We start from the raw sequence: 10,467 nt of genomic DNA on the forward strand, positions 1-10,467 counted from the left end.
GGCTGTGGCTTCTGGGGCTGTTTCTCCATTTATTCATTTAGGAGGCTGTGGAGCTGATCTGAAATAGCCACTTTGGTTGACAGATCACAGCCGCCCAGAGATTTTATAAATCTTGATTAATTGTTTCAATTCTTTGTTACGAAGGGTTTCCTCCATGTTGTGTTACTTAAAAATTTTTACACGACCCAAGCTGTCAAATGGAGGCAAAAACCCCACATAACATGTGATAATAAGGCTGTTACCGTGAAGGGCGCACTAATTCTGTATTTATTCACCTGTTCCCCATTACACAGATCTGTTAAACTAGCACTTTGTCCATCAACACTTGAGTGCTTAGAGCTGAGTAGACCTCTTTTGTAATTGCTGGCACCAGCAAAAGCCAAACTGCGAGCTCTCAGGATGTGGCTGAAACTGTTGGATCCGCCGGATAGATCCCTGCTCACTTGTCCGAGACTGTGTGGCCTCCCTTACCTCACACCAATGTCTATAATATAGCAAAAGCTGCATGGGTTAAATTTTTTTTTTTTTAAAGTGAGTTTTGGAAAGTAACAAGAGGAAAAGCCAAAGGAAATTATTTCCTCTGGTGACATTTCTGCTGGGTTACACCTCCACTGATTTATAGCTTCACAAAGCCACAGAACTAACCATATGGTCAATTAAAAAGAATTCCAATTTCCGTGCTCCTGGGCCCAGAACCTGAGAGAGAGAAGTTTCCTGTTTAACAAGGATCTCTGCCTTCTGTTGGTGGGGGGGGGGGGGGGGGGCATTTCAAGTACACCCCAAATCTTGGAAGCTAACATTATGAGAAGCAATGGACATTTTCCCACTGAGGAGGGGGAAGGAAAGAAGGCTTCAGGGGCTGTCTCAGCCCCTGATCTGCAGGGGCCGCGGAGGCAGGAGGGCCATTTGAAGCACCATCGTCACCTGCTTCCTTGCTTCTGAGCCCTGGATAATTTTTATAGAGTCACAAGTGAGTTGAAGAACTCCACAGAATTTCACACTTCTCTCCAAGTGGTCTGGCTTCACCTCTGAATCAAGTAGCTCAAAACAGCATTTGAAATCTTAGACTCAGCAGGCTTAGCAATGTCCAGAAAAAGCCCTGCAAACGCCTCTGTGTCGCCAATATCAAATGAATATGTGGGTCATCTGAACTGCTAGCTGCTGATGAGCTCTCTGAGCACGTGGCCCACTGTTTCACTGCTACCTTGAAGGTGAAGACCTGACTGCCCAGAGGCCAGCTGAGAAGACCACGGAGCCCCACACTCAGAGCTGGAAGAGGAAGGTCACACAGAAACACACGCCGCCCGCCACGTCCTGCCAATCGGTCCAAATGGAGCTCCTTCTTAACTCTCTGAATTACAGAAAGCTTGGTATGTTACTTTGTCATTTATAAGCTCATGAAGTTGAGGGGGGTTCAGGTAGGCTGACCTATACTTTATCAACCAAACCGGGACACCTCTGAGAGTCAAAGGGGGAGCTCTTATTACGCTGGCACAAAAGACATACACGAGCTGGGACTGTGCCGGGGAAAATGGGGTGTGTGATTACCTGGGTTTAGGGGGCTATTTTCTGATGGTCTCTTCAGATTTGAAGAAGAAAAAAGGAAAAAGAAAGGCAAAAGTGTCCAAATAACTCCTTCTCTCATTGGATGACACAATCCAAATTGGAAATTGTCAGTGTGGCAAGGCTGGTTTTATACGGAAATTTGACTGTTTTGGTTTTTCTTCCCTTTCTATGTTTTGGCCTCAGGACCCCTTTACACTCTTTTCTGAGGGCTTCTAAAAAGCTACTGTTTATGTGTGTTATATCTACTGACAGTTATCTTATTAAAAATTAAAACTGAAAAGATTGTAAAATGTCTATTAATTCATTAAAAAATAACAAACCTATCACACTTTAACAAAAACGTATTTTAATAAATATAATATTTTTATTAAAAATAACTATATTTTCCAGAATAAAAAAATTAGTGAGTAGCGTTATTTTACATTTTTGCAAATCTTATGTCTGTTTTAGTAGAAGACACCTGGATTCTCATATCTGCTTTTGCATTCAATTTGTTTCAATCACATGTCTGGAAAACTCTACTGTACATGAAAGAGAATGTCTCTACATGTGAGAGAATGAGGGTAGGTGAAAAAGGCAAATGATGCCACATTACAACGAAAGTAGTTTGGGCCTTGTGGAATTCCTGAAAGGGTCTTAAGGATTCCTGCCCCCTGAACACCTGGACCACACTTTGAGAAGCACTGTGTTACTGGAAACGAGGAATGAAAGTGTTTCCCCACACTTTATTCTAGAGGAAACGGAAGCTAGGTTTCTTCCATTGCTAATAATTCTGGCGCTGAGTTTAAAGGCCACCAAAATCTATTTGAACAAGGAAGATCAAGTTTGAGGCCAGAGTGCTAGTGCCTGAGATATGGGGAGGGGCTTCACTAAGACGAGAAAAAGATTCACCCAGGATGGAGAGGGCTGTTTTCAGAGCACCCGGGACTCAGGCCCTTTTTGGGGGGCAGCCCACAGGAGGAAGCAAGACCCTCGGAAGAACAGCCGTCCCCGGCTCCCGGCGTGTTCGTGCGGATCGGGAGGAGCGGTGTCCTGAGAGTGAGCTGGGGGACACAGAGCACAGAGGACTTCCAGACTTCAAAATCCTTTGGCAAGGGGTAGGACACTGGCCCTGGACGCAACTCCGAGGATAAATGCAGCACCAGGAGTTACTCAAGTTCAAGCTCCCTTCAGGAGTGCTGTCGCAAGCAGAAAATTTAAGGAGGCAAAGAAATGTGGTATTTCTTCCACACTGGAGACCAGGGACTGAGGGTCCTACTCACTTCTCTTGTATCTGTCTTGCCTACCTTGGGAAGCCCCAGCAAGCCAGGCATTCGTCCCTGCCACGTGTGCAGCACACAGCCCACTCTGAGGCCTCCGTGAGAGCTAAATGGCTCAGCCAGTCAGCCTAGCTTATCTGGGCTCAAAGATGCCACAAGAGGTGAAAAAGAGAAAATGGAATAGTTACCTTCCAAGGGTCAAGCTCTCAGCACCCGGGGTCACTTAGCCAGGAGCTGTGCTGTGGGCTTACACTGGATATGGCAGGCAGCTCATCTTCCTCTAAACCTCAGTGTCCTCATCTGTAAGTTGGAGAAGCCTTCGTACGCTCTCGGCTTGGTGTAAGGATCAGCTGAACTCGTTCATGGAAAAACACCTCACATAGTCTGGTATCTAGAACAAAGTAACGGCTCACCTGCTTTTCCTTGACCCCACTCACCCGGGGCTCCTGCAGGGCATCCGCCCCGCGCCCCCCCCGGGTCAGAGCGCCTTACGATTTCTCACAGTCCCCCTCTGCCTCTGCTGCGTGCCGCCGCTGTGATTCTACACGGCTCTGTGGGGCTCCTCTCCTGCCTCAGCAGAAGCTCCACGAGCGCAGGAAGAACGCCCTGGCTTTCCTTCTCTCCACTGCAGTCCCTGTGTCAAGCACGGCGTTTGGTACTTCACGGGCATGCAGTGCTGGGGCGAAGAAAGGAAGGGACACGGAATGCATACTTATTATTAGTTCAGAAAAACTCCGCTCTGTGGTTTGGGAATACGATGGAAGATTAGAATTCAAGAATCTGAGATTCAAAGGGAAAATGAAGAGACAGGAGAAAACATACAACCTTAAGGAAGCAAAGGTGAGTCAGCCCGGTATAGACATGGGGTTCTGAGAGAAGGAAGATTCTGGAAAAAGGCTTTAGTTCTGAACAGGACCCCAGGTCAGGGTCCTCTGGCTCACAATAGTAGCCGACCTAAAATGCAAACGTTAGCATGTTATCCTAATGAACACCTAAGCCTCTCTTCACAGCCCTGGTGAGTAAGCTTGTTAGTAAGTGATTAAAACATTTCTACCTGATTACTATACATTTAAACACTTTAAAAGGAATAACAGTTAATGGGATATCACAGGCAAGGTAGTAAGTCACAGCTGTGACACGTGCGCGCGCGTGTGCGCGTGCTGTTTTGAAGGGAGTCCCTCTCCCCACTCCTCAGTCCCCTTCTGTTTCATTTTTGGACTTGGAGATTTAAGACTGACTTGGGGAGAGGACGACACTGGGGAGGTAGGGAAAAGCATGAGGAAGTGGAAGAGTGGGATTTGAGCCCCATGAAGGATTTCAATACAGGGAAGTAAATACTTCGCTGGTACTAACCTACCTAATTAAAGATGCCTGCTAACACACATCAAACACTGGGTACTATGAACAAAGCAGATGTACTAATTTTCCATTTCGGAAAAGGCTACACAACTCCCTGGCTACTCTTCTGCACCCCCCTCTTCCCCCTCCCGTCTTCCTCCCTTTCTTGCCTTCCCTCCCCCATCCCCTTTCTCTCTGACAGCACTATTAATGATCGTTAATGCCCCACAGGCTCTAATGGGTCCCGCTGGGAGCCCAGGAATACTGCAATTTGTATTGAGGATTTAGACATAACAACAACAACAACAAAATAGCCCTCTGCTCCCAGGAGCCAGAGCTTGATCAGTTAGCTACCCCCCCTGGAATTGCACAACAGAATAATAAATGACAGCTCTTCGATTAAATCAAGGCTTCTGCTGGAAGTGCTGGAGACAGTGTGATTGTCACTTACAATCCGCTGCTTGTTAACACCACTGGGGTATGAACAAACAGTAGTCAACACTTAAAAAATTAAAAGTTTTTGGAATACCTTGGTATTTGTGGACACACGGGCCCATGTGCGCACACACACATACTTCTCAGAAACCCCCCCTTTGACATTTTTGGTTGGTTTTTATGTTTTAGTTATCTCTTTTTTTTAATGTTCGGGAAAGCTCAATAAAAAAGCCAGCTGCTGTCATGTTAAAAAAAAACCCCAAAAAATTCCACACTCATCTGCACCTCACATATAGTATTCTTGATGAAACAATTTACTGATTAAAGCTTCATTCTGTTTCTCAGGTTAGTCTAGGGAAAGGGGGGCACATGAGGTACAACAGGCTAAAGTTGAGTGTGTGGGTGACCTGCCATTTAAATGTATCTCCTCAAGGCCGTGATGATAACTACCTTCTGAAGAAAAAGCTAATTTTCAAAAAGCGGGTGATTAAGACAAGGTTTGATTTGGGTTGGTAATCACCCAGAACCAGCATCCTCCTGTCTTGGAGATTCCAGTCTCACCAGATTCCAACTCCCCGTGGCAGGAAGATCTCTTTCCCATCCTCTCGTGGCATTCCATACCCACAGCACAGTTTGGGACCACAGCTACGCCTCCGAAACGCTTGAGAGACGGAGGGGAATGCAGCAGGGCCTGGGGGCACCACGCACTGAGTTGAGTTCATCCTCCCCGTACAGATTAAACACCGGATGCCCATCCAGACTGCGGGAAGAAACAGGGAGCCTGCCTTTACGGCGCTTACACTTGAAATCAGAAGGGCAGCCAGGAGGGGTCCTGCCAAGCCCGGAAAGAGCAGAGTGGGTGGCGTCTGCTGACTGCAGTCTCTCGAGATGGGTGGTGTCCATCTGCACTTGACCCTTCCGCGAGGTGCGATCACATGTTTGTTTTGACAGGACAGCTGAGAATAATGATTCTCTCCCCCTCTTCCTCCCTCTCCCGCCTCCCCACACTCTCCCCCGGGTGGAGAATAGGATTCCACACAGGATCTTAAAGTGAAAGGCAGATGGTTTCAACTACAGTTAGCCATATTCACTTGCAGATTCAGAATTATTGATGATAAAAGCTAAACTATGAGGCATGTTCCATCTGTTTATTTTCCAATTTTCATCTGTTGCAACCCTGTTATTATTACTGGGATTTTCCTCTCTCTCCAGAAGAGGTGCCATAAGGGCATCTACCTAGAGACATCTGTTGCCTCTTGCTCCAGACGCTGTCACCCTCACCCCTGCTGCTGGGGCTCTGCTCTCCCCCTGCGCACCCCCTCCTGTTCTCCTTTTATTCTTGGAAAGTCTGCAGCCTTCCGCTAGGCCTGTGACTTCAGCATTATCCTCAGGCCAAGGGGTGAAAAGGACCCTCGGGACTCTGCTGGATGCAAGGCTGCACGTGGGGCTCTGGGGGCTTCCGCTGGGCCAGTGCTTCTCAAATCGGGCGCAAAGCGGTATGCCTGGAGGGACACCAATTTCAAGGACAGTGTCTGGTCCTGGAGCGTGACTTTAAGACAGGGAAGGAGGGGTTGGTAATGAACCTGACAGGCAACTGAGACATTACTGACACCGAGGCAAACACAAATGTGTTATGAAATGGAAGTGGACCACTTGGGTTCCCATCCCCGCCTGCTCGGGATTATGTGATCCCTGCCATGGGGATAATTTGGCAGAGAAATCTAAGAGACACTACTGCTCCCGAACCCCACGGTCCATGGGTTCATTTCTCCCCCAGAGTGTGTGATTTAAATTCTCCAGCCGCATTTTTAGTCTCAGGTTCCTGCTCTCTCCTCGGGACAACAGCTGGACTTACCCTGGGTTCAGCTATACTTCAATAAAGTCAAAAAAAAAAAAAAACCCCAAAACACAAACAGTGCTTCAGAAGAGCCACCACGGCACAGCTCGTGCCAGCAAGAACTTCCTAAGTAACTTATAGGCCTCTTTTAATCAAGAGGCAAAGCTCTTCATCTTGTTGACACTTATGACCCTTGATTTAAAATACTCCAATTGTTTAATTCAGATGGGACCCAGAGAAGTGCAGGCCCTTTCCATTAGGACACTTTCTAATGGGGGCAATACATCACGTCCCCGCCTCTAATCTGAATCACAGCTGTTTAGAAACCTGTCCTGGGTCTGTCGTTTGGAGCCGCTTTTAAGAGGATCAACATTCTTCACGTTCACTTCACCTCCGTCTCTGCTCTGGGAGAACTGGCAAAAAGGACCGGGGGAGGGAAGCATCCCCCACCTGGTTTCATTTTGCTTCTGCTTCTCTCTTCCTTCTTGCCTAGACGCCTGCTTCTTATCCAACAAGGCAGTTCTTAAAATTCATCTCTTTGGTAGTCTCCCCTGAGGCTAATGAACAAATAAAAATACAATGACTGTCATTCAGTGAGCACCGACAGGGTGAAGGCCCAGAGTCAGGCTCTGCAGAGCCACTAGAGAGAAAGAAAACCGCCCCCCCGCCACCCCACCCCCCCCCACCCCCCCCCCCCGGCCCGAAGTCACATGATTCACCGGAGTTTGAGCCTCGGGCCCTGCTAGCTCCCTTGGACTCTCCCAACTGCTGCAGTGTGTCGCTCTACGCAGGTGTAGCCTTTGACACACCTAACGGTACTGTTCTTTGATTTGTTTTCTCGGTCTCCTCCATTTAGAATACAGGCTTCAGGAAGGCACAACACACCCATCAGAGCCCTTGTGGGCCCCCGAGTAGGAGAACCCCCCCCCCCCCCGCCCGAAGTCACATGATTCACCGGAGTTTGAGCCTCGGGCCCTGCTAGCTCCCTTGGACTCTCCCAACTGCTGCAGTGTGTCGCTCTACGCAGGTGTAGCCTTTGACACACCTAACGGTACTGTTCTTTGATTTGTTTTCTCGGTCTCCTCCATTTAGAATACAGGCTTCAGGAAGGCACAACACACCCATCAGAGCCCTTGTGGGCCCCCGAGTAGGAGAACACTGCACTGTCTCACACATAAAGCTGTGCGCAATTGGCAATTGACGTATACAACCTGATTAGCTTGGAGGGAAGTGTACACCCGTGGACACAGCACTATCACCATGATGTTCTGATGACAAGGAAAGTTAATGAGCAAAATACGTCCCGTCCTTTCTGACAATAAAACAAGTTGTGTGAATCTGAAAACCAGCAAAAGATGACTCTGGCTCGTCTTAGAAGATTTGGGGAATTTTGTTGCCAAGCCTGAACACTTGCAGGAAGCGCATCATTTAAAGAGAAAAAACAATTGAGATTTTTTTTTTTCTCACCCGCTACAGCGTATGAGGAGATATCAATCCAATAACTGAAATTGCCCACCCTTCACACAAGTGTGATAGGTACTGCTACTCCGAGCCTGTCTCCCTCTTTTCTGTGTCAGTCACACATCTACACTGCTATTCACACTTCAGTCACAAGTCCTCTGTGCCTCTAATCTCTGTTATTTTGCTGTCGACTCCTCATGCCCCATTAGTCATGTTTGACACCTGCACCTAATACCTTTGCACTGACAAGGCAGGACAGCTTCGGGGGAGAATAGATATCTTGGGAAGAGTTTCAACAGAAGCCTGCGATTGTGTGGCAAAGGTGTGATACAGGGTCAGTGCGGCTCCCCTCGCCCCATTCCCGTAAACTCTCTGCATTAAAATTCTCTGAACTTGGCTCTCTTTAAAGCCTGTGCACGAGGCTGTTAGGACCTGGAAGAGGGAGAACAAACTGAAGGAAATAAAAACAGTCTATAAAGCTTTAATATTTAATTTACGACAAATCTATGTACTCAACCTCCGTACAGCAACACGCAAAGGGGCAGATGAGAAAATGTCTAAATACAGAGGAAAGCATTAAAAGATTTTTATAACAGAGCTTAAAATTCATGACTTCTCATCAGAAAGAGAAAAACAAATATCGTATATTAACGCATATATGTGGAACCTAGAAAAATGGTACAGATGAACAGGTTTGCAGGGCAGAAATAGAGACACAGATGTAGAGAACAAACGTATGGACACCAAGGGGGGAAAGTGGCGGGGGGATGAACTGGGAGACTGGGATTGACAATTCAAAAAAAAAATTCATGACCTCAAATTAACGAAAATCTCAGACTGAAAATTTCAAAATAGGTTTTGTTTTCATTATAAAGTCATTGCCAGCTAAGTTCAACAAACAAGCAATCTCGATTGTTTAGCAGAGGGGGGATGGTCGGTGTAAAATTTAAAAAAAAAAAGAAAAAAAATGTGTTCTCTAAAAGTAATTCTTTGTTGGTAGTGTTGTTGGTAGTGAAAATGTTCTCTGCATTTGGGCCAAGTTTCAAACTGTCTGTGTCCCACACATGGATCATCATAAACACACAGACTCGCACTACAGTTTACTGACCTGTAAATCTAGTTCTAGACCTAAAACGTGTAAGTCTCACTGCACTGTTACTATTCGGTGACACAAACAGATGCATAAATGGCCAGTGTAGTTGGCTTAACACGTGACAAAGTACTGGACCAGGGTCAGGCGCCTCCTTTGGGGACCAACGTCTCTCCTCTTTCCAAAATGTGTTGAATCAGGGGCTTCCCTGGTGGCGCAGTGGTTGAGAGTCCGCCTGCCAACGCAGGGGACACGGGTTCGAGCCCTGGTCCGGGAAGATCCCACATGCCACGGAGCAACGAAGCCCGCAAGCCACAACTACTGAGCCCGCGGGCCTACAGCCCGTGCTCCGCAACAAGAGAAGCCACTGCAGTGAGAAGCCGGCGCACCGCAATGAAGAGTAGCCCCCTCTCTCTGCAACTAGAGAAAGCCCACGCGCAGCAACGAAGACCCAATGCAGCCAAAACTAACTAAATAAATTAATTTAAAAAAATGTGTTGAACAATTTAGTCAGGATTCTGAGTGAAATAATGGGTTGGCCGCACCCAGTCTACGGAAAGAAGGCTGCCCCTCTGTCCCCTGGGCTCTCTCTCTTCCCTCACCTCTCCTCAGGGAGCATTTGGAAATGTGGGAGCCGTGTTTCAGGTGTCAAGGTGATGGCGAGAGCTCCTGGCAATTAACGGGCAGAGCAGTGTTGCTAAGTGTCTTGTGAGGTGGGGGGAGGGCCCCACCCATGCCAGTAATTCCCTCACTGACAAAGGATGGAGAGTTCAGAGGATCTTGAGAAATGATCACATCTTCCTTGGCTGTTTCCTGAATCCTTCACTCACAAAACACACCCACTTCAGAACAATACCATGCTGATAGCCAAAAAGCACATGAAAAGGTGTTCAACATCACTAATTATTAGAGAAATGCAAATCAAAACTACAATGAGGTATCACTTCATACCGGTCAGAATGGCCATCATCAGAGAATCTACAAACAGTAAATGCTGGAGAGGGTGTGGAGAAAAGGGAACCCTCCTGCCCTGTTGGTGGGAATGTAAATTGGTACAGCCACTGTGGAGAACAGTAGGGAGGTTCCTAAAAAAACTAAAAATAGAACTACCATGTGATCCTGCAATCCCACTCCTGGGCATATATCCAGAGAAAACCATAATTCAAAACGATACATGCACCCCAATGTCCATTGTAGCACTATTTACAATAGCCAAGATATGGAAGCAACCTAAATGTCCATTGACAGAGAGTAGATAAAGAAGATGTGGTACATATATACAATGGAATATTACTCAGCCATACAAAAGAACGAAATAATGCCATCTGCAGCAACATGGATGGACCCAGAGATTGTCACACTGAGTGAAGTTCAGTCAGACAGAGAAAGACAAATATCATATGACTTCGCTTGAATGTGGAGTCTAAAAAAATGCTACAAATGAACTTATTTACAAAACAGAAATAGAGTTACAGATGTAG

The 10,467-nt window shown here is 46.8% G+C and overlaps 1 long non-coding RNA gene across 2 annotated transcripts; it reads left to right on the plus strand.

Moving 5' to 3' along the window:
* Window positions 1–1,058: 1,058 nt before the first annotated feature.
* Window positions 1,059–7,356, plus strand: LOC114485089 (uncharacterized). Of its 2 annotated transcripts, none has more exons than XR_003678560.1 (3): window positions 1,059–1,370; window positions 2,017–3,665; window positions 7,292–7,356. It is a non-coding gene; the product is annotated as an uncharacterized lncRNA (long non-coding RNA). The 2 variants fall into 2 exon arrangements; XR_003678561.1 differs by having other exon boundaries at window positions 2,020–3,665.
* Window positions 7,357–10,467: the final 3,111 nt, after the last annotated feature.

The sequence above is a fragment of the Physeter macrocephalus genome, unplaced genomic scaffold, assembly GCF_002837175.3.
Source record: "Physeter macrocephalus isolate SW-GA unplaced genomic scaffold, ASM283717v5 random_494, whole genome shotgun sequence".
NCBI classification, from domain to species: domain Eukaryota; kingdom Metazoa; phylum Chordata; class Mammalia; order Artiodactyla; family Physeteridae; genus Physeter; species Physeter macrocephalus.